Below are 25,602 nucleotides of genomic sequence, written 5' to 3'. Positions count from 1 at the left end.
CGAACTGGAAATGCATGAAAATACGCGTCTTCCCGTAACGTGTTCATCAATATGAATTCACGAACGTGAAGCGCTGTCATTTTGAATCTCTCGTCGCGCGATGGGGGTCGCAGGTGGAGTAAGTTCTCATTTTTCCAAGTTTTAACGATCCAATCTCGAGGAAAACTCCGAGAAATACGAACGACGTCGCGGACCGAGACGCGTCCCGGCTTCTCTGCGTGTCGCGAAAATCGAAATTCATCGAGAGTAATGCTAAATACCGACGTTTTTCCCTCGGGAGCGCGACACTTTTTACTTTTATAAAGCGTTATTTAATCCCACGCCGCTCGCTTAAAAAAAAAAAGTAAAGAAAAAAATAAATAAATAAAATTACGTATTCAAAGAACTTGTAAAAATTTCTCGTTTAAACGTCAGCTTCCTCAATAGAAGATATTGAACGTAAAGTTTCCTCTGTTCGCTCGTTACGCTATTACAATGAAAACAAGTATCATCATCGGCGAATATGGCATTTACGTTTAGTGGCGTTGTCACAAAGTTGTTACGCCAAATGTAACAACTGCGGGCAAAATCGAAATCTAGGTAACTTTCCGCGGCGTATTTGTTGAGCTTCATCCGATGCAATCTAACAATGGCTGCAATTTGTGGAAACTCGATTGGATTGAGAGTCTATTCAAGTAGTAACGGGAATAGCTCACCTTAATCAAGATCCGCGGTAGCGAATTGCCAATTATGTTACAAAGAGCGTGCAATATTACCGTCATCACCAGCTGTTAATTTTGATACGAGTTACCGGCGATACCGGCGGCGTCCTCGACGATAACCCTCGTGTAACAATTGCATTTGTGGCAAGGGAAGACGGGGGCTTTCATCTCGCGAATTTTCGATTATCTCTAACACCGGAAAAAAAAATAAAATCCAACGGAAGATCATCCGTCGACACGTCGTTTACCGAAACCCTGATATTTTTGATAAATTTAATCGTTTCAAGAAATATAAATATGTACATAATTCAAATTAAACTTACGGCTAAGATCTCGACGTACTTCTAATTCATATATTTTTATATTATACGTACTTATAATATGCAAATTTCGAAGATAGAGTTAAAACTTTCATTTGGGTTAAGTTAAATTAAAATATTTAGCGATGCAGTGTAAAAATGTATAATTTGAAAGCATCAGTGCTTATACCTTTAGAATTGTAATTCTAATTGATTCCGCGAGACGAACTTAATAATTACATCCACATGTCCAATAAAAACTAATTAGAACGCCAAAATAATTTAGATGAATTTTCTTGTTGGACTTGATGGTGAGAAAATTATAACGCAATAGTGGTTTTAACGTAAATTTACCAAAATCATTCGTGACAGTTTCTATTTCATTTTAACATAATCGCATTACGAAGATTTATTCCATCATCGATTTGACGTTACATATCTCTCGAAAATGGATCATTAATTTTAGCTTTGATAAGCCAATTTTAATGAAACGCGTCAAATTATTTTTTTTCTTTTTTATGTCATGATCTCGTCGAGAAGCAATCTTGTAATTGTAATAGTACATTGCATATTTATATTACTAGAAAAAAACTACGCGCAATTTTTCAAAAGATTTTAATTTTTCGGTACCTGAAACGAAGCACAAAACGATGAGTAAATTGACAGCGTAAAGTAAGACAGTGATAGGTTCGATCGTTAAGACGTCTTTTATTAACGCGTAACACCAACTATTTTTCTTTTTAGATAAGATATGCATATTTTTATATTTTGTAACTTACGAAAGAAAAAATCGTAAAACATAATATCCTCGCAATTTATTTATATCAGTATAACAGCAAAATACTGCATTTTCATTTAAATTTAATACTGTATATTCAGCTTAGTTACCGTAACACCTATAATGTATTTACGTGCCATCGCATTTTCGGTAAAAAAAAAAGTTAGCACCACGTTCGGTTCGGTTTATACATTTTAATGAAGATTATATTTCGCGCGGTGTAAAAAATCGGACGATCAATTAGTGGCTGAAAGAGGTCCGCGAGACTTACAAAGGTATTATCGACGCTTTTCGCGCGAACAATGCGCCGTGCGTTTGACGAAGGCCAACAATTGTGTAAACGCATTATCGATATGGAGAGCCGAAGCTGCGCAAATGTGCACGGGGCCGAGCACCGTGCCGCTAAAGCATCAGGATAAATTGTTCTGTTGGCATAACGAACGTTCCTTCGTTAGCTGTATTCGAGTCGCGTAGTCCCGGGAGCGCTGAGCAAGAACATGTGCTCGCAATCAAGATGTTCGATAGCCAAGAACCAATTAAGATTACAAAGAGAAGCCGATGGCTACAATATTACTGCATTAACCGGGACCCGAATCGCGGCCGGCACGAAACGCGGGCGCGTCGGGGAGGGTTATTCTCTTAAATGTAACCCCGTCCCGGCGCTTGTTAAAGTTAATGAATTCCGAAGCGCACGGTATAAGCGCGGCCGCATATAGGACACGCGATATTTGTCAATGTTGTTAATATACATGCTTACTTATCTACCGCCGGGGAGGATCAAATTTCCCCAAGAAATTATGCATATACGTAACTATAACAAGAACACGGGTAAGACGGGGGCGCGCGTTTAAAGCGCGGCCGAATTATAATATCCCGAGGAGAACGTCAGATCTCAAAAACTGCGAGACTTTGCTGTATTTTATCTTTTTTTTTTTCTTTCTATCCGAGGGATATCAAGCGTGTGGCCGCAAAATTTTTTTTCTTTCTTCTTCCATAAATAACGCGCGTATACGTACACCAATTTCGCAACGAAGATATACATACATTTTGTTCGCGGACCGGAATTCGCGCCGCGGACCCGTTCATCCGTCTTTCCCGCGCGCGACGAATTTCCCGGTAAACGTCGCAAATCGGAAAGCCCATATTTCGAAAGTAACTCTTCATTTGGCCGGAGGCATGTGGCTCGCAGTGCACGCGCGTATTTCCTTCCGGGGTGGCGCGAAGCTAGCTAGCAAGCTAGTCGCGGCGGGTATGATTTATTCAGACGGCGCGGCGTAACCCGCGAATATTGTTTGCGCGACTCGGCCTGCGGAAATAGAAGACATCGGCGTTTCCATAAACAAGGGCGGCGCATACATTTTGGAAATAAGAACGGCGAGAAATGCCGGGTGGCTGCAGTCGGTCGCGTTCGATTGCGTTTGATGCATACACATTGGAGAGAGAACAAGAGGGAGAAAAGGGGGGGACCCGTGGTGTACACGTAATAAAACCGATATCGTGCGCGAAGAGGAATTTCATGTTCCGAGGTGTTCGCCTACGAAATACAATTACGTATTTACCGAAGCAAGAGGGTGATATATCGACGCATGTATCGTATAAGGAGAGAAGGTCGCGCGCCGGAGAATATCGCAGTTCAGTCCTCTTAATTTAATATTCGCGCGGTGATTTTTTTTTTTTCCTCCGACCTTTTAAATTAAAGCGATATTAACTCGGGTGCTTTTTACATTGATGTACATTTCCCAGGGCCATCATTATGTCCGGCTTGAAGGGCCGGCGGACGGACGGTATAGCGTCGCGACGTATTACGTCCGAAGGGCGCGAAACGGCGGTGTTAGATCGCAGATAGCTCCCGTCAGTATGAAAGGGTTAATTCGCGTCCGCGCGGATACGTACGCCCTATGGGCGCGCAGAATCCTCGGGTCCAAGAATCGACTCTCGCGTACCGCGCGTCATGCAAATAAGAACCGATGCATATCTTTCCATTAATGAGCCGCCTCGCTGCTGCCACGCTGCCCGTATAACACGTAAATTACGAATTAAGCTTTACGAGCACACGTAATCCACTAATTGCGAAAAGGATTAAACTCCTGAGGGGGGAGGGAAGAGGGGCGGCTAGCTAGATAAGAAAAATGGGGAAGCGAAGGAGAAGGTGACTCGCGCGATTCAACGGGAGCTTGGGGGATTATTCGGCGTGATTCCGCCCGTTGGATCATGGATGACGAAGCTGCGGGACGCGAGGTGAGAGACGGCTATCCTGAATCGGGGTAACCGCGTAAACGTATGCATGAGCCCCGGTAAACTCGTTCCAGGTGCCCCTGGGTCCTCGGCCTGCTTAATTCAAGAGGCTATTTCGTCCGCGTGAAATGCGTGACTGCTCACGCCCAGAGCATTAAATCGCGCGGGTACGCCGCGCATGCGTCGGCAATTAAAAGGGACGTAATGTCATCGACCTTGAGAGCCCCCGAGGAGGAGCGACCAAGTGCTCTCTCTCGAACGACGACGGTCGATCAACGTCGCGACGACGACTGGAAGGAGGAGAACGATTGTGCGGACGAGTGTGTTATCATTGAGCGCGCGCTCGTCGTGGTGAAACTTAACGTACCAAGGATATCTCCTCTGCGCTTCTACATTGCGAAACGTTCTTTCCTTAACGTCGGTTAAAAACCCGATCAACCCTCCCTTCTCCCCCGTCTCACGACTCTCGACTTCCGTTCTTTATCAAACGAGCTTTTCGACCCACTTTTTTTTTCCTTTTTTTTTTGCCCCGTAAAAGTGTAAGGCGTGCATTTGACGTAAAACTGCATTTTCACCAATAATCGACAAACGTGCCGCTTTTTAACAAATAATAATAACGAACAACTGGCCCCTCGAGTCCTCGGTATTATTCGCCGTATATACAAAATATGTGCATAACAAAAATGGACGATATTATGTATTACATTTCGTCACGAAATTTTTGGTGTACATTAATTTTTCAAAATTATATTAATACGCTGGTGAAATATGAAAAATAATGATGTTTCTTGCTTGCTCTAGCTGCGGCCTTTGTAATTTGATTACATTAATATGAATGAAAACTAAATAGAGGCCGGCAATACGTTGGAATAAAAATAAAGCGCGGTCCGAAACTTATAGAAAATGAGAATAAAATTTAAATAAAGTCGGTTATTGTTCTCGTTCAAAATGTTTCGAGGCACTCCGCGGCATAATTTCACCCGGTCTCGCATTCATGGAGAAAATGTCGGTTACCGTGATGACATTACTCTACCTGCGCTAAACAACAATGCTACGGATCGCTATGACGGTACGTTCCTCTCGTTTTATTTTCCGCTTTACTATGTTGCCCGAGTTTTATCATGGCTGATAGTCGATAATTGTACAGCGAAGGAATATCTTTTAATAAACTCTTCAGAGGAAATTTCAATATTGACATCTACGTTAACCTTTGGATACGTCTCGTGCATTTGCATCACTCGCCGCGCATTTCATCATGGCACGGCGAAAAAAAAGTAAAAAAAAAAAAAAGAAACTGCCGTGCGCGCATGCATTCGTACTCTGAAGGTTTTTGAATCTGCCAAAAAGCGACAGCGCAAAAATTTACGTGCGCGTGTGCGTAATGTGAAATTGCATACCGCACACGTGTTTGAAATATATCAAAAATTTTAAAGCTCGCGAGAAAAAAGGGCCAATTACTAAACGGCCGGACGAAAATTACACCCCGATACAATCTGATCTCAGAATTTGCGCGTAATATAACGCGATTACGTTACATGCTAAAATTAGCGACATTCCATTCCCTTTTTTTTTTTTATTATTTTTTTTTCGGCCCTTTATTCCACCCTCGTCATACCAAAGAATTCTTTCTCTCGGCGAGTCTGCCATTTTCCTCGGCAAGCCTTTGTCCACGTCCCGGACAAAAGGAAAACATAATTCCTCTAACTTGCGTTATTCTTACGACCCCCTGGGCACCAGCATCAAAAAGAAACAACCTACGTTTTCTTTGTTACCTCGTCGTTCGTCGCTCGTTGTTTCTACCACGACTATTATCGTCCTTATCGTCTGTAACGGTCTGTAGATTTCAGAAATCGTGTCTGTCGTACAGATTCTTTCGCGCTATGGACTCGTGTTCTCAGTCTGTTATCGTCATTACGAAGACTTCCCTACGTCGCGGTAGATTAAGGGCGATAAAATTATTGGAACGCGTACATCTCGTTATTTATAAGATTGAAAGTCGCGTTTAAAAAGCATACGATAAATTATGCGCGATAAATATTCATATCGCATTTGAGGAAACGCGGAGAGACACGAATACCGAGCAATAAACTCACAAATTCCTACGGCTTTTGTCGTTAATAATTCCTTTTTTTTTTTTTTCGATCCTATTATGAGTATCGATATTATCTTTTATCGTGCCTCTTCTATTTGCAACTATCGCCGTTTCTCTTTTACGTCTAGCTTGTCTTCTTGCTGCTCTTAATCACAAAATTCGCAAAACCGCTCACGTCAGAGGGTCTCCGGAAGAGTTCTCCTAGTACTCCCAGCGCAGTAACTTTCATTTTATTTTCAACACAGTTTCTGGTTTCCTTTGAAAAGCTCAACTTACTTTCCCCCCCCCCCCCCGGACCACCCTCCCTCGCCGCCTTCTCCTCCCCCTCCCCCCCTCGTCTCTTATCTTTTCTTTTTCTCCGGCTGGAAATCAGCTCCGCCGCACGTACTGCTAAAGAGACGAGGAAGAAGGCAGAAAATGTCAAGGGGAAGTCAAAGGGACACGCTGCAAAGTAAAGCGAAAGGAAATCGATTGAGAATAATGTATCCTCTCGATCTGAAAAGCGCAGCGTATGAGAGCGAATATTTCAACCGGTAATATTTCGCGAAATATATATCTTTCTGTCTACTTTATCTATGCGCCGTCTTTCTGAAATGTCTTTTTACATTACGCTGCACGAAAGTGGGAAAAGGGACGGCTGGGGCCCCCTCGCTTCTACTTTCGTAGCACTCGCGTTGCTTCTCATTAGAAACGTCGACTTCGCCGGGAAGAGCTCGACTCAAGCTTGAAGGAGTTTAAGGCTCTTTCCTCTCCCCACGCCGACCCGTTTTTATTTATCGTTTTCCCGCCCGCGCACGAAGATTCTCAATTCTTCAAACAAATATAGGTATATACGGGAGGAGAGAAAATTGCGGCGCAAGTAAGAAAAGACAGATACCTAGGATCGGCCGGGAATAATTCCGTTCGACAAAACACAGGGAGATGCGAATAGATTCCGCGGGAGTGTGCGCGATATATTTCCTACGAAAAGACTCTTAGTACTTATATGAGATTCTTTAAACGAGAAGGGAAGAAAAAGAAGGCTTTTCGATACTGGCTCGCTCGCCGCTTTGTTCGGCTTTCCCGTCCGTCCGCGGAGAGGTTCCTGAAATCGCGCCGCCGGCTTCTAGTTTTCATCCGCCGCAGCAATTTCGAACCGGCCCCGAAAAATTTCAGTTTTAGCAGTTTCCGATTTGCCTGCAGAATTCTAAAGACGCTATTTTCCCTCGTAATACCTTTCCTTCGGTTGCACGTCAAGCTCTTCTGTACTTTACCAAGATAGACGGTAAGAAATATCAGAAAGATGTGTAATCATAAGGAATTCTTGCCAATTACGCGAGTTCTTCGTTCTTTTGTTGATATTGGCTCGCTCGCGCTGGCTCGCCTACAAAATTTTCGAAATTGCTCACTTCAAAAGTTTCCGCTGTGACCCAGTAACTTCTAACGACTTTTATTTCACGTTTTAAAGTCCTCGAGCTCCTGAATCTCTTCAGAAGTTCCTTTATTCGTTCTCTTCGGGGCATCTCTTTCTTGTGCGGACGCGTATAGAACGTGTCGGAGAATTGGCAGAAAATGAATAGATAACATTCCCCGTTCGCTTGCGGAATTCGAAATGGATACTTATTAATAGAAATATAGACGAATATCGATCGCACTCGAATTAAAATAATCAATATTTGTCTGTAAACCGGAAAAAGAAGTTTCCTCGAACGTATACGTGCATTCAGAGGAACGTATATCGAGGGAATATCGATCTACTTTTATTTTCTTCTATCCCCACCCTTTTATCAACGCTATCGCGCACAGACGCGGAGAAATGAAGCCTGTTCCTTTTTTACTCTTCGCCTTACGTCGGACGACAGAATTTTCAAAAATCGATCGCCGCGAGGCGTCCTTCTCGAGGGAGTCTCTACAGTAACTTAGCCGACACTTATTTCGTTTTTTGAAGTAGTTTCCGGTTTTCTTTGAAAGCTCCTTCATTTATCGTCTTTATACCTTCGCTCTCTCAGTTCGGGCTACACCGAATTCACCGACTATTGCACACCTTGCTGGATAAGGATAAAAAACCTCGGCCGTGGGTGGAGGATAAAGAGACACGCGGCTACATAAAACGAGAGGAAATTGAGCGAGGATAATGCGAACCCTCGATCCGAAAAGCAGACCGAGCGATAGAAGCAGCGCGCGTCAGAATTCCCTCGAAGAAACTTCCCGGGCGGGTAGCAAGAAAGAGAGATCCAGGGGGAAGAAAGAGAGTAACGTAATATATCATCATTGACACGGTCTAATATTCTTTCTGTTTTCACGTATTTGCCTGACCTTAGGAGTAAACGGCGCTCGCAATGCCCTGATCGTACAAAGGCAAAATAATATTACTTAAAAAAGGAGTAGAAATTTAAATGCACGTATATTTGTACCTTTACGCGGCGCGGAGAGAGACGTGTGCGAAATTGTTCGGGGGCAAAAATTCTCCCGTCTAAAAAACCATCTGGGTCACTTTGATTCGTGTCATCTTTTAAAAGGATAAATGTCAAAAGCGCGCCGGAACGTCATCCCGTTTCGTTCCCGACTTCGCTCTCCTGTCGTTTTTGCAATGACTATATTTTAATTCACTCGTGCGAAAGAAATTTTAACCGCATGGTTACTCACAGAAATACTTCTGTTTCACTTGGTGTATAGCGCTTTCACAGTTAGTTACGTTCGCTCGAGCTCTCCGGTGTGCTTTTAGTTTTCTTTAGGAAGATTTCGCGGTATTCCTCGACTTCCGTATTCTTCGGAGAGCTCTGTGTATCGTTCGGTGTAGATGGTGTAGATGAATTTATACTTTAAGAAAAAATTTCAAGAAAAATTATCGACTCGGAAAAGGCGATCTTTTTAAATGTTCAAATACGATAATGTAATGAAAAATTATTACATCGTATCTCGATGAAGTTCATTTCTCTCCATTATACGTATACATAATAAATATTGAGCAAGTTATTTTTTTTTTTCTTCTATTTTTTTTTTCTTTTTTCTTTCATATTATTATCCTAATAAAAGATTTTAAACAATTTTATTTCGACATATTCGTATAAATTTCAATATATTATTTTGATATAAAATGTCAGAAATGCGAAGGCTAATTCCTACCATTTCGATTAGAATCTAAACGATTCTGTCACTCGGAGATACGTCGGATTTATTCGTCAAGTCCCCGGGAAAGGTGAAGCGAAGAAATGGGAAACACGCGCGCGATGATAAGCGAAGCGAAAGACGATCGTTCTATAATAACGCATTCCTTCATACCGTCTCCAAAAAGCGAGCAAACCGATCGACAGCGACGGATTTCCCTCTCCACGGACGTGCGCGATATATATTTCCACCCCATAATTTCATCTCTCCGTCCTTCGCGTACGTGCCTGGAAATTAAAGTAACGGACGAGTCGCCGCCGAGTGCAAATTTCGCGTACGTCTGCCGGTAATGCTATTAGCGTACGTCGCTAACACGTCGCAAAAAGTTCGTTCTTCGCGAAGGCCGGGGCTAATTCGATTAAAACTCGCGCCTCTAACAAAACTGCTGACACTTTTAATATGTCAGCGGCCGGGCGCAACTCCCTAACTATAATCTATCGTCGAATGCTAAGAAAAGTACGCGGCGGAAGTACTATTAATCTCACTAATACCGGAAATGTAGCCGTATGTTTCTTTATTTCTCTCCATTTTCCCCGGGCTTTTCTATTTTTCGCGGGCGAGTCGCGCGGGGATAATGCCGCCCCCGCCCCTTGTACCGGGGCATCGAAATGGCCGGCGCGGGATTTCCAGCCGACGAATGATTTCGGAGAAGCACCGGACATTTGATACAACCGCAAGTGGGAAAAGCGTTAATTATAAAGCGACGCGCATAATGTGCGGGAAGGCAAACGTGGGAGCGATGCACGTGAAGCGCATGGGGACAGATGTAAATAATGATATAGTATTATTTACGCTGGCGGCGCGCCGCGTCGCACGATGACGCAATTGTGCCGATCTAATTGCGGTTCACGCCCTGAGGACGATGCACAACACCCAACGCGTGCCGACACGCCGAGCAAACGCGAAGTTCGTTACACTCGTTATCCGTGATTTTTTTCCCGGAGACCTTCCCCGTTTGTAACGGCGCCCGATATCGACGACGAGCACGTGTTTCTCCCGGGGAAAACACGATGCGCCCGTCCGGTAATGATCGAACGGCGAGGTCGTCGAAGGTACGTCTCCGCGTAACAAAGCGATACGCGTCGCGTATCAGTCGCCGGGACAAATGCGCGAGGGCGTCCACCGGCCGTGAAACATAATCGAGTTGTCGCGTAAAATGTAGTTCCGAGTGTCGTAACCAGACCGTAATTTCCTTTCGGAATCCGCGGAGGACGCATAACGCCGTTTCGGATGCGGTAGGGGGCTTTAAAAAAAAAAATAAATAAATAAAAAAAAAAAAAAAAAAAACACGAAAAATGGGTACACGCGAGATACATTTTCCTGTCCGACGATTTTCAACGCTCCCACTTTTTCATCATTTAAACAGCGCGCGATAGCGATACGCGGAGTGCCGCTGTTATCACGGTCGCGGGATGGCGTGCGGAAAGAAAATGTACGGGAGGGTAACAAAACAGTCGCTCGCGCCGCAGAAGCGTGACATACCGTCGCAGTTCAATGGGGCGTCTGAAAATGTGCCGGAAGGTTTTAGTTGTTAATCCGACACGCGTTACGTCGTAGAATAAAATATCAAAAGCGTAGCGCTGAAAACGTTGTAATTCGGATCAAAGCGCATAAGCATACGGAAAACTAATCTCCGTGTTTATCTCCAGCTGCTGAAAATGCGGCAGTTTGCGCAAAGCGATCTCTCTTTCGCGTTCCCTGCTGCATCGGAAGGGATCGGACTCGCGCGGAAGTTGCGACGATTTCAATTCTGTTTAAAAAATATATAGTTTCGTACGCTATTGACGCTCGCAATTTTCCAACGATTTCCCCCGGTCGCTCAGCGTTCCCGTTTCATTACAGTTTCCTGACATTAGCAAATTTGCCCGGGATGATAATGATCTCGACGACAAAATGTCCGTCCGTTCGTTTCAACGCGAGAATACTCCTTACTTATTCCGTTTAGATCCCGGCTCGAGATAAGTCTTGAAAGGCTGCCATCTTTTTCACGATACCTGTTCGCGCGAATGCGGGGGTCCGATACGACGAAAACGTTCTTCTCCCACCCGAGGTAAGCTAAAAGCACCGTCATTTCGGCGGCTGGGTACGATTGCGCGCGGGGGAAACACAGGGTAGAGCGAGCGAGAATCGGAGAACGGCCTTTGGGAATCGATACTTTCGGCGTCGTTCGAAAGCGATGCCTTCGAAACGAGTTACTCCTAGCTCCACTCCGAGTTTCCTTGGCGAAAATTTCCCGGGTATTGTGTTCGTCGGGTAATTGGGTACTTTCGGCCTTATCCTGGTCGAGGTTTCCGCGAAAAATAGCGCCCGCCCGCCGTGAGGGTGAATCCGCTCGGAACCATCCTCGCGCGGTCGGAGTCCCGCCGGAAGATGATGAGAGGCCCCTCCCCCTCCGATCTCGCTTAACCCCTCTTGCACGCGGGAAAAATGAAGCCGTAACTACATCGCGTTTCGAATCCGAAAGAAGATAAATATACCGCGGCGAAAGATCCGGAGCGTTTTTCAATATTCATTTTTATTTATTTTTTTTTTTTCTCCCCGCCGATCGATGCAATCGGATTTTCGCGTACGTCCGCGCACCGCCGCGGTGCAGACTCGCAAAACCGAGACGAAAATCCAGCCGAATAGGAGAAATGCGGATGTCTATTCGTGTATATTGTATTGCATATAGAAAAGATATGCGATATGCACGACAGACGTGGATGCCGCATCGGATGCGAGCAAACGAATGGACAATAGATAAGAATAGGTACGCCGAACCGATATAGAATCCCGATGAGCGGTTTTCTTACTTCCCCCGATGACGGCCGAGGTTTCCTCGCAAGGAAATGTATTCCGATATAAATGATTATACTTTTAAATAACCGGTATCCCCTTAAATAATGTAGCGAAAGGCCGTGGAAAGGACTTTCCGTGTTCGTTCACCTTGATGTTACGGGAATAATTTAGCGCGACCTCCGCCGTCTCTCGTTATTGACGTGCCACTAACGCGGTAATGGATTCTTACTTAATGATGAGACCCGCTCGGATTTCTGCCAACAACCTATCGAAATGGCGGAATAGTTCAGCATCCCTGTACATCAGGGCTGCTCCCCCCCCCCCCGCGGGTCGAGGGCTTCCATGTTGCCTCCAGAACACCTCATTTGCGCTGAAAACGTTTACGATACGTTCATGCAACTCGATATTTTCCCTCTTCCATTTTCTCCGCGAGAAACTGTTGTACATGCGCACACCGGGTGTACCTAAATAATTAGGTATTTTTTTGCTCCCACTCAATATTAGCTCATTAAATAAACGAAATTTAATTATCGCGGCTCGATTGGATTTTCGTCGGGTCTTAATTTTCTTCTCCGCCTAGCTATTACACATCAGCTATCATCCGCGTAGAGACCTGCTGGCGCAACTTCTCAACCTAGACTGCAAGACAGCTTTGGTCTTTTTAGCTCGGCAGAACTTGCATATCACGTGTCAGACGCAAAAATCCGAGAAGCACACGTAGTAGAACCTAATGCTTCTACACTTAGTTCGAGCTTTGACTACGCGCGAGACAGTCCCGATTTAGTCCGCGTCTCGTCTCGGACGTAAATGCACCGGCATTGGCGTCGATTAAGCTTGAGCTTTCGCAAAGTTTTTGTTAGGTTGAGTCACTCTTAAATATTTAAACTATAATAAATATATTATCAATAGTAAAAGGCTATCACATTTCTTTTAAACATGTAGAATTAAATTTATTTACCTAACGTAAATGGCAATTTTTAATAATTGTTAAGTGCAAATGTAATATTAATATTGTACACAATCCATTTGAGCAATATTTTTTCATTTTATAAGTTAATTTATTTCTGCATATTTCCGTGTACATTCAAATAATTTAATAACAAGAAAAAAAAAAAAAGTGTGTTGCATAGAGTGAAATTGCGCTGTTTGTATTCATGTAAAATAGTTTTCAATTTTAATGCAATTTTTAAATTAATTTTTCGGATAGGTCAGTAAAATAATTTAACGGCTGCGTAAGCCAATAATAACGCGTGAAATCTCGAATGTGCAATTATCGCGCTCGGCGCCTATGTCGCAAATTTCCGTCCCGATGTCTCGCTAAAAATACATGGTTTGCGTATCCATCCGTCTGGAGGATACAAGGTCATTGATCCTAATACGCGAATATACAGGTCAATTTTTATTTCCTGTCAGAAGTATTTTTATATGACACCGGCAGATAATTTCGTCTAAATAAGTTTCATCAATAATTCTTCACATCCAAATTTTACAAAGAATTTTTATAATTTCCGAAAATTAGGATATATATAAATTAAACATCAATATGAATAACGACGTCCTTAGATTATTTTCATTTACATTTTTCAAATAGATGCTAAAAAAAAAATTTTTTTATCTCGCTTTGACATCGCAAAAGGGAAAATACGGTTTCTGCTAAATCACGAAGCGAGCTTTCATTAAGTCATTCTGCAAAATAGATAAAAATGAAATAACAACGTGACCCCGCGCATTCATCAGCTTAATAATCCCACTGTAACTATATAATTTTTAAATCGCTAGATGCTACGTGATTAATTTATACGGGAATTTATGTCAGATTTTTGCACCTCAATAATTCGCCGGCCAGACTAGGAAATTCGTCAAATATATTCCTACGGGACAATGGCAAGGCTCGAATTAATTCGCTGCGAGAAAGCGACGCGCGTCTGTATTCCAAAATGGCTTATGAGTACAATTTCGGTCGACCAAATGTACTCCCCCGAACAATAGCTAGATGCAGCACAGAGAGTTCTCCGAATACGCTTTAACCAGATTACATACGCTCCGGATTGCGAGAACTGTGCCGTTTTATGTACACGCACGCGATATAATTGGAGAAATACTCGTGAGCTCCAAGTAAGCCGCTTTACTTCTTATCCGCAGTGATTCTCGGCAAATTATTGGATTCTAGAAAAGGACTTTTACATCAGTCGTAATATCCCATTAATAAATTCATTTGTCGCAGCGGTATGTTTTATTCATTCGATATGTGGCGGCGAGTTTTGTACTCCGATTTAAATATTAATTTATTTTAATTTAATTGGCCGCGCGCGCACGTCAATAAAGTAAATCAAAAATGCAAAATAAAGAGGTAAGAATTATTATTGGGCATGGGATTAATAAGAAATTAAATCATCCTGCAATCGACGTTATTAAACGGCGAGGCATTCGAAACTACCGGCGTTGATATTGCCCCGTCGCGTCGATAATAAATTTAGAATGCATCGATAGAGAGAGCGAGGGAGAGAATGGATGAAATATTAGCGATATCAGAATCAGTAAACATTTGAGGAATGGATTTAGTATTAACGATAGTATTAGACGGTTGTACTATGGATCTAATCGCGTTAACGAACGCAATTTCACGTCCATGCGCTTGCATATCGATATACGGCCGCATATTCACTCGTCGTCGTATATGTATTTCTTTACGAATCAATCATTAATTCTGCAAAGTGCGTCGTGAATGCTCACCAGGAAAGGGCGACATAGCTACTTCGTAGAGCGTGCAACAATCGAGTTATTCACTCGAAGCGGTATATGTTCGTTATTCCACCGACTCTTAAACCGAAGGGCGCCGATCGAGATACGCGGTAGGTACACATCGTGATAATAAAACGAAATAAAGTGGCGGATTTTCAAGGCTCTCTCGCGGCTGCCTCAACCGCGAAATATCAAGGGCTAGATAGAAGAAAAGGGAAAATATCTTATGTGCTCTTGCTCCGGTCGGGCCAAGTCGATAGATAGACCATCACGGTGTGTAAATCAATTCTCTTTCGCTGGCGTTACCGTCGACGAAGTTGAAATGGATTTGAGTGGAACGTCTAGGTTATAAGTGCGCGCGCGGACCCTCGTTTCGACGTAAAATTTTTCTCAGAATTCTGGAGCGAATTTCCTTCCCGCCGAAGATAAAACGGGAGTCGACTCGAGAGCGGCGCGCGTCCGCCGTAGCGCGGCGTAGTTTTTTAAGGAGATGAATAAATGAGTGCGACGACCTCGCAAAGTATAAACCCGGCGCGGGGTCCTGAACCAGTCGCCTACAGGCGATTGCTGTCACCGTTTCTTGCTGTCACGCTACCGCCATGAAATATTTCACTACGGCCGCGAAATGCCAGTCTAGATGAACACCTTTTGACAAATTCCTTGGGAGCGCGACGTATAATCGGCTTCGCTTAACGTTATTGCGCGCGGCGAACCATTAAAAGTCGGGACGGCGGCCGGCCTTCCGGCTACCTTCCGGTGCTCGTGGATTTTTCCTTCTCTAATGGAAAACAAAACGGAAACGCGGGTGATTGGCGATCCGCGCGCGACTTCGTAAGCTCGTAACGTTTTTCCCGCACCACGGCGCGCTTCGGCGATCGTGACGTTCGTTTTACTTTCCGCATCCGCGACGTGATCGCCGCAGACATATTCGGGAAGTTCGATATCGGAGGTAGCCAATATAGACACGTTCGTCCAACAGTTAAACCAGTTCTTATGGGCAACGTTACTTCGTTCATTCAACAGGCTGGGAAGAGCCCTGGGCTAGTCCCGCGCCAGCAGCTTTGGTTCATTGATTTTTACTGGCTTTTCTTCGAAACGAGGGATGCGAGGAACGACCGCGTGCTCGGTTTGTTCCTCGTGTAATGCAATCATATATTCCACGCCAGTCCGCAGTAAAAGTAATAAAAATGGCGCGAGTAAAAGGAATTAATAGTTAACCGATTAAATTTTCGGTATCTGTAGATTTATTTTAAGGTTTATTTAAAATAAGAAAAAAAAAAAAACAACGTAGAAATATATTTAGTCCCATTAGTGTTCTGAATATTTTATAGCATTTAAGGCTTATTGCGTTCTCTCTTATTTAATTCAAATTTTTATTTTAGAAAAAGCTACTTTTTTTTGTGCTCGCTATTTTTATAATTTGCTCTCAATCCATCACTTCTCGATGCGCGGTTAACCGCCGAATGTCAAACTGTCAATATAGAATTCATCACCGCGCCGAATTTGCACACGCGATTCACACGGTTGGCAATCAATCAATATATTGGAAAAATACGATAAATAATACTTAAAATATTTCAATCTCACCCTTTCGGGAATAGATGCGACAAATTTGAAGGGTCAATTTTTTATGCCGTACATATGTACATATTTCTACAGGAAGGGAATATTATTTGAAACTTGCGAGCGATAATAAAACGATATATTTGTTCAACTATACTCGTTACTAATATAAATTCATAAGAAACTTCAGAATGCACAAATGTGAAATGGATTTATATAATTTATGAACTTTCTCTTATTATAAAAGTTTTATATTTCAAATGAGCTTCATGCAAAATAGACTTTAAAATAAAAAATTTTTTTTCTTTCTTTCGTATATTTAAACTTAAGAAAAATATTGGACGATATGAAGCTAATCTTGGAAGAGATAATAAAATAGATAAAATAATTCCGTTAAAAAAATAACGGGGGGAAAAAAAATTGTCATGAATTAATTTCGTAGAATTGTTCATTTAGACGGTGGAAACAAGCGACCGGCGTGCGTTATGAAACTGCTAGACGTAAAATAAACGAAAAAGAAATTTCAATCATTTTTATATATTGATCGTTTTTCGTACTTAAATAACGCAGAAAATGGATTAATTCGGAGCGTAATTCCATTTCCAATAGCACGATATAAGCTCTTAAAACATTTCACGGTAAAATTTATGAAGCGGTGCTTGATCGAGGAATTTTCAAAGCAAGAAGGGAAAAAAAAAAATAAGACGCCTCCATAATTTAGAAAGTTCATTTTAAGCATGGAGCGGAGTGTGTTTAAAGTAATCTTGAAAACTTGGAATTTTCGTAGCTTCGCAAGAAGTTCGATTCGGCTGGCGTTGAATTTTCCTCGAAATTGCGGCGTCGAGTCGTATTCACTCTCGGCACACCGCAAAGTACGAACCGATAGCGATGACGAAACGGATAGCGCGAACATTTTAAAGGGTTGAATAAATAAGTGCGCCGACCTCCGGCGATACGGTCCAGAATAACCATCGTCCCGTTTCAGCAGTGGCCTCCGCTAACGCCATCGATTTTTGTGCTGTTATTATTATTATTTTTTTTTATTTTTTTTTATTTTTAGTCACGGACGAGGCGACATGCCGTTACGCTATGGCAATTATGCGAGTACGTTAAGCATTTACTACGTCGGCTTTATTATCACAGCCGGTTTCGCACATGCACCGCGTAACGAGTGGCGCGAGAGAGCGGACTATTATAAATTCATATTTCCAATATTATACCACGCTGGATTTTATTCCAAGCCCGGATCGTTAATTTACGGAATTACAAGTACAAATGTTGGTCTTTTCGAGAGGCGGGAGATGTATCTCGACGCCCGTCGCGAAATAGCAATTCGGTTTCGTTCTAAGTTTCCTTTCGGCCCTCATTGATCTACTTCATTTGCTGGAAGCAGCTTCCCGATTTACGATTCCGATTCTTATCGACGTGCCGGAGAGTCGACACCCACGAATTAAAAACAGTTACGGCGATATAGAAATAAATGTGCAAGCGCAGTCATGGTGATTTGTTTGTAAAAATATTAAAATACAATCTGACGCATTGAAAATCAATATATCCGGAATAACTTCTCTTCGATAATTATTATTTAGGACGACTAGCGGTGCAAGAAAAAAAAAAAAAAAAAAGAAATCAAAACCGATGATTTATTTCCGATTGCATGTAATCGCATTTAATGACGAGATATATTTATAATTATATTATTTATTTTTAATAAAGTGCGAAAAATTCAATCGAAGAAAATAGAAACACCGAAAGTTTCCGTACTTTAATTCTCGCAAGGCAACAGGGATTTACCGTGGCATAGTTTTCGGCACTCTAGGTTTATGAAGCAACTCTCAGTCGAAAACTTACGCGAAACAATTTGGAAAGAAAAAGAAAAAAAAACAAAGTGTTGGAGAAACATTTTCTAAAAACTAGAAATTTTAACATATAAAAGTGTTTTGTGAGATATTCCGATGTAGCGGGAAAACTTTTTTAAGCCAGTTTTGTAATACACAGCTAATTCCGTGCGTACGGTGTTGCACAACAATGAAATAACCCATATAATAAAATAAAATAAAAAAAAAAAAAAAAAAAAAAAGAAGAAAAAGGGCACGCTGAATTATGCACATTGCTGGGTGTCGGCCACATGTAACTTTGCATTTGAATGTTAATTTACGCGAAACTAGCACTTGGTACGTAATTTTTGCATAACACGGCCCGTGTAATCCGTTACAAATACTTCGTAAAAGTTGCAATCACTTCGCGGGGCGAATAATATGTAAATTTATATAACCTATATCTATAACGAAATAACACACCTTCACCGGCCGCGATGCTACATAGACGTAGCGAACGGAGAGCCGTAGAATTTTCAATGCTAATTTCGAGCGTAGCTGCCTGTTCTGCGGTCGTTGCCTCGCCGACAAAACCATACTCCGGGACACTGTGCAAATGCAAGTGACCCCCGTCCGCGTTCGATTAAGAAGCAAAACAACGGCCGAACATTGGCTTTGTATTCCTGATTAACGCTCCCGGATCCCCTGCTTCGCGATTCGAGCTCGTATATTAATAAACGCGAGGCGAAAGCTGGCGAACGGGAACACACCAAGTGAAAAAAGCTCGACCCGTCATTCGCGTGCACCAGAATTTTTGTTTTACTAATATTAGCAATTTTAACATGGCTGGCCGACTTTGGGCAGAAAATAAAAAAAAAAAAGAAGAAGAAGAAGAAGAAGAAGAAAAAGAAGGGAGGGAGAGAAAGAAAGAAAGAGAGAGAAATAAGAGTAAGCCGCAAAGCAGATTACCCTGGGGCCGGAATCTTTTTACTTTCCTTCCTTTTTCTCGCTTCTTTTCCCTTCCTTTTTTTTTTTTTTTTTTTTAATTTGTACGCTACTGTAACATTGTAGTCCATGTAGCTGCACCTTGTTCTTCGCGGCGGAAAAATCCTTTAAGGAAAATCAAGACGCGCGGAAACGAGGGCTAAGATCGGCGAAAGAAATCTCTGGGGAAAATCGTGAAATTTCGTAATGCGCTTTGATGTACGGCGGACAATGTATCCTACGTTAACGTCGACGTATATATGAATGAATGAATTGAATAAATAATTTAGAGCTTATATACTCGACTTAAAGAAATTAAGATAATTAAATGTATAATATAAATCACAGTTAAAGTAATAAAAAGTATTTAAAGTGCCATATAAGATACGTATGCGGTGCGTTACTGAAAATTATGTTATGTAAAAGAGTTTTCTTCCTCGCGGAAAGAGCGATTAAATGTCGCGCGCTTTGTAACGTCTAGTTTTAAGGGGGAAGGGAAGTAAAAAAAAGTAAAAAAGAAGGGGGGAGGGAAGGGTGGTGAACTTGAAAGGTTCGGCTGACGTTTTTTATAAAGTGGCCGCGGGGAATTAGCTTTTGGTAGCCGCGTTTTCGCCGGCACACGGGAAAATAGATAATGTTAAAACAGTAGGAGAGAGGAATGAGCGAGAAAGATGGGAGCGCGCGACTGTACCCTTACGCGCGGTATTACGTCAATCGGATTATTATCGCGGTAAAAACAAAACTCCTTTTGCAGCCGGAGTCTGCCTGATGCTCGTTTGTCCTTAAAGCGTTGTGATATAAAAATATTTCAAGCAACACCGTACTGAATTAAATCGACTGTAAGTAATTATACTGCCGGGAATAGCTGGAACGCAATACTCTGCAAGAGGTACGTATTATTTCGCTGATAAGACCGTTTTATTTTTATTCTTGCGTCGCTTTTATTTATACACTCGTTCGTCATTTCAGCGTATTACTTTTTATCCGTAATTACGTAGCTCTCATTCTCTCTCTCACCCCTCTCTTTTTCTCTCTGTTGCCGATATTTTCGCTGCCCGTTGTATCGCGCAGATTTCGCCGGCACAACGAACGAGGACGGACCCTCTCCCGTAAACAGTTCATCCCGCGCGCGAAATTGTATTTTTAACCATTTTGAAGAGCGCACGATTTTCGAAGTTACTCTCGCAGGGAAAAGTTATTCAAACGAGAGGCGCGGTTGATATGCGAAATGCGTGTCGCCTCGAAAGAATGGTCTTTCCGCGGAGGAAAGGAGAATTTTTCCACGGTGGTAGACTACTTGTGCGGGGCGCGCAAAGGAGGTCATGTCATTACTGTTATCAGCGGCTGCGGTGAGGCAGTCGTCTATCAAATTCGCGCATCCGTTCCCTTCCTTATTGTTCCGCTATTACGGCAAACGATGCATTCAAAAGGACTAAACGAGTTACGTTTCCGATCTCGATATTCGAGACATCTCGCCGCGCACGTGGTTCATTAAATAGAGTACCTCTAGTCTGCCATCACGTGGTACGGTTTACCATCGCGAAAGGCAGGTGGGAAATGGGGACGGGACGCGAGATAGAGCAAAATGAGAGCGAGATGAAGGATAGAATTTACAACGACGGCAAGGGAGAAGGGAAAAACGGGTAGGAAAGAGTATTCGCGGTGTTCATGCGAGCGTACTTGCGCCTAGAGCGCTATAACGTTCTCTAGGTAGGTGGAATGGTGGCAGCGCTGTGGTTCGAACGAGGGGGGTCACGGGAACAGGGGGTGAAAGGGGTAGTAGGAGACCGAGTGAAAGGTGGGGTTGCCGCTCGATACCACTGCGGCACGGCCAAAGTCGAAGCTATACCACGAATCCCTCCGCGCTTCGCTCTTTCTCTCTCCTCCATGTCGCCCTTCCCCGTCGCTGCCATCTCGCTCGCTATGCTACCCTGCCACCCCTTTCTGTCTTTCCTCCACCCTCTCGCGACCTGTCCTCTCTCTCTCTCTCTCTCTCGCGCTCTCCTTCGCATCCTAGTACGTGCGCACTATAGCAAACGGCCTACAGCCTTCGCCCGGTATCTATCCCCGAAATCTACCCAAGCGACCCTCTAACTCCGCCGCTTCCTCTCGCGTTCGCGCTCATCCTACCTATCCCTTAGGATCCCCCGAGGGGATCTACCGACTGCGCGCTCTTTAAACAACGAGACACCTTTCCCTCGGCTACGTCTCAATTCTCGCCCGGAAGAAGCCCGATCTGCCTCGCTTTTCCGGGCTAACGTCCCACGCGCGTCCGTGATCGGCCGTCTCTCAACCTACCTGTTCGCCTCTCTCCATCCGACGGCGGAGTTCCGTCTTCCCTCTTCACGATTTCCGCACTCTAACCTTTCCCGTCTCCATCCGCCGGCTCTGATCGATCTCCGCCAAGCCCTGCGAAAGAAAAGAACAACTTCATTAAAAAGACTTGCATGAGTTGCCGCATTCGGGGAATAAATCTATAAGCGAAAGCGAGAACCGTCGGGGCGAACCGAGCGGAATTTTTTTTTCTTCCCAGGGGCTTGAGATGGTCTCAAGAAAATTAGACAGATAATTTTTGTCAGCTAATATCCCGGGACCACACCTAGGTATTTTCTTTCTTGGTAAAACAATTTCGTTAAGAGCTACGACAGACGAATCAACTTGTTTAATTAAATTACTTTTCCTCCACGATAAACCCTCTATTATATAGATAAACTCTAATTGAGTCTCCAGGGTCACTTATATTAATCGCTGTATATTATATAAATGAGATACGCTGGCATATTCTTAAATTAGATACCATTGTGATTAAATCAGCGATTATAAGAATAAAAGAGCGTGAAATAAAAGAACCGATTTGTCGAGAAGAAATTTTTCTTAATAATTAAAAATATTTTTAAATATAATTATTTAATTAATGCAGATTTATAGATTACGTTTTATACTTTCAAATTTAGGACACTTTTCTTTCTTTTTTAATAAATCAATAAAAATGATTAACTAAGCAGCAGTTTAAATCGAGAAGATATAATTCGTTTGACGATTAGGTAATTAATCAATCGGCAGAACTTTTAGTAAGGAGTCACTGTGAAGTTCATGAGAAAATTCGTAGCTGGAGGATACAGACGCGACTTCTGATCTGTTATCTGTACGTCCAATCATCTTGATCGGTCTCATTTCAGAGCGCACGCTCTCGGATCGAATCTCCCGATGCAAATTAAGTATAGTCTCCATGGTGTTACCGTATTAAATTGAATATGTTAAGCACGGCGGCAGCTGTGTATCAAAGTCCCATGGCGAGGCACGCTATGCCGCAATATTTGGCCCTCAGGGTAGCGAAACGCTGTTTTCTTACACGAGGCGGGAAACAGAGTATGATCGTATATGTTGCACCTTATTTCTATTACGCGACGGAAAACGTAAAATACAAGGGGAAGGGGGGGCATCTGTAGCGAGCACCCTTCAGAGTTTATAGCTCGGATAGTTTACAGCAACGTGTAGGAAAAAATTATTTACTTCGGGGTGGATTATAAGAAAGAAAAAAAAAAAAAAGTTTACGCGCGATGATTTATTTCTGATATCATAATCTAATTTGACACCAGTGATGGATTAAGGGTGGTCTCCGCTACTTTCAAGTTCAATATAACTTTATTCAAGAAATTTTTTGGTCCGGACTTTGACAAAATGTATATTAAGCCGTAGAACGCCAACGCTTTCTAGTCCCCCCAGCATTCTAGGGAGGTCTCAGCCCATTTAGCCCATATGTGTCGAGATGCCCCGTCGTCTACATGATTTTAAAGCCATCGGATTTGAATAAAAGCGTGCTATGTCTTGGTACAACATTTTTATCAACTCGACAAAACGACGTCTCACGCGGCAAACAAGCTCGTTTCATTTTTTTTTTTTCTTCTTCTTCTTCTTCTCTTTTTTTTTTACGCATTGATTCCCGAAATAACCTCCGAATTAATTTCAGAATATTTTTGGATCACCTTGGATAAGAATTTATTTATTACAGTGCCGTCGCGTTAAATTGATTGTGTTATAAGCGTGCCTCAGCTGCAAGGTACAAACGCAGAGTATAATAACCGCGATATTTAACCCACGGGGTATCGAGCCCCGCATTCTTACACGAAGCATAAGCGCGCGATGCTTACAAAGCTCTAGATTATAATCTGAGATTTGCATGGAAAACTTCGCGATCGTGCGAAAGAAGTATGTAAATTAATACACTTCGAGAGAAAGAGATCGGCGATTGCGCCCGGGAGAGGACAAAGTACAAAAACTTGATGTAATCGGGCGCAATTAACTGGCGGTTGAACTTTTTCCTTATCTATTAACGCCATGCATAATGTCTTTATTACCACATCATTTCATCTTCTCGTCGACTTTAACGCGGGATGATTCAATTTCGAATTCTTATATCAATAGAACTAATGTCTATTATGAAAGTTCGATATCGAATACAGCAATAAAATGTAATACATAACGGAAATATTAAAAAAAAAAAAAAAGAAAAAAAACATATATATTATTTTTAATTCAGTAAAAGCAAGGAAAAATTTTTTAATACTTAAACACTTGTAGTTCAAGTTTTTATGAATATTATCTTTGGATATGCGTTCGTGAAATGCAACATTAAAGTTACGTTCAAATTATATTGTGATTTTCACGTACCTAGACCACAAAATTTGCACTGAATTATATAAATACAGGGGTTATGGCCAGTGGCATAACTAGGTGAGCGTGCACACGGTGCAATCAGCGCTTAAGTGCACTCTCCCTCCTTCTAAACACATCTCCTTTTCAAAGTATAAGCAGTACGGGAGTTCATTAGAAGTAAAAACGAACTGTGGGTCTCTAGAACGTTAATAAACTTGTACGTCAATTAATGAATGCTGTGAACCGCAAGGCTGCCTGAATAAACATCCGCATGTAAATTTTGCAGCTTTCCCCAAACGTCATTTTGCAATAACGATTCCGCTAAATTACATATTATTCTGATTATTCTGATTGCTTTAACGACCGTTAGCGCAACGATTTTAAAACGCTGGCGTGTTTCCGCGCGTGAGTATTGTAGTTCTTCAGTTACAGGTCATAGTTCATCGATTAATCGCAAGCTCGAATTTCTTTCTTAACGTCGTTACATCGTCTCGTATCGTGTAGCAATATTTATGTCGGCAAGAACTTGCAAACGTGATACAAGAATCCGATACCGGCTAATAATTCTTTCATAAATCGTGTAAATGTCAGGGAGATTTTAAACAATGCGAAAACATGGCAGACACGATCGGGTGAAACGAAATATGTGTAGGATACGATATTCGAGGTGAAATGCGAAAGAAGAGAAACTAATGAGGTACCTAAAATAAAGGAAAAAAAATAATTAATAAATAATTTTTACTAAAAAATTGAAAATATGTTGGAAGGTATTGTTCTTACCAACTCATTATAAATAAATAAATAAGTAATAAAGAAATAAAAAAAAAATTTTGTACACATTAATTATTATGTGATGAGATTATTATTTAGCACACATCAAATTATTTAGTTTATATTTAACATATATTTTCTACCCGCATATTCATCAATGTTTTATCACGCGCGATATTGCGATATAAATAATATTAAACTTGTTCGAAATGATTGAGAATATATGAAATATCCGAAATAACATATCGGTTTTATACATATATAGAATTTTATTTCATCAAATAAAATTTCTGTAGATTAGTCAGACGTGCTGACATAATCGTTAAGCGAAGGTTTAAAATAACCAGCCAAGAATAAGCCGCTGTTTAAAGGAACGTGATATGCAATCGATAAGTAATCAATCGATGAATACGCAATGCCTAAAGTAATTTAAGAACACTTCTTGGAAATAAATCGCGTCTTGTATGTCCTTTTCCGTTGTCGCTTAATTTATGCGAATGCATAAAATATCAGAGGGATAAAATTTGGATGGATGGAAAAATGCATAGATTAAACGATTCATTATTCAGCTTCATCCGTCCTTGCGATCGTTTGCGAAGCTATTTTCGTCTACAATCATCGACAATCATCGACAATTCGCTATGGACAATTAATATCGCGCGAGTCTCGCTAATCCGCGGAAATTAGCTGTCTATACACGGCCAGCAACACAAAGCGCGGACATTCAAACAAATCCGCTGGACACGACAAGAAAGAGGATGATGTTCAGCGACCGAAACCGCGAACAGCGAGGAGCGTAAACGGTAGCAAAATATATGTATAATGAAACATGTCATACCGCTTTTAGTTCCTGTTGAAATTTTTTTTTTTTTCTTTTTAAGCAAATTTTTTTTCATGTTTTTGAACTATTGTCATCAAAATTTAAAAATTTCACAATTTATATATAAAATTCAAAGATTTTATTTAAAATTTTCAATATGTGTATTTCGCATGGATTTTAGTTTGATATATACATAAATATTTTAGTTTATTTTATGTT

The 25,602-nt window shown here is 41.9% G+C and overlaps 1 long non-coding RNA gene across 1 annotated transcript in view; it reads right to left on the bottom strand.

Annotated features, from left to right (window-relative positions):
• LOC139112381 (uncharacterized) overlaps positions 1-25,602 on the bottom strand; it is a 70,111-nt gene that overhangs the window by 16,070 nt on the left and 28,439 nt on the right. The window contains exon 2 of the long non-coding RNA XR_011547370.1: positions 21,435-21,545. This is a non-coding gene — a long non-coding RNA (uncharacterized lncRNA). The remainder of the gene's footprint in view (positions 1-21,434; positions 21,546-25,602) is intronic.

Source organism: Cardiocondyla obscurior, linkage group LG28, assembly GCF_019399895.1.
Source record: "Cardiocondyla obscurior isolate alpha-2009 linkage group LG28, Cobs3.1, whole genome shotgun sequence".
Classification (NCBI taxonomy): Eukaryota; Metazoa; Arthropoda; class Insecta; order Hymenoptera; family Formicidae; genus Cardiocondyla; species Cardiocondyla obscurior.
Note: the sequence above shows the minus strand (reverse complement) of the source record. Positions and strands in the feature narration are given on the sequence as shown.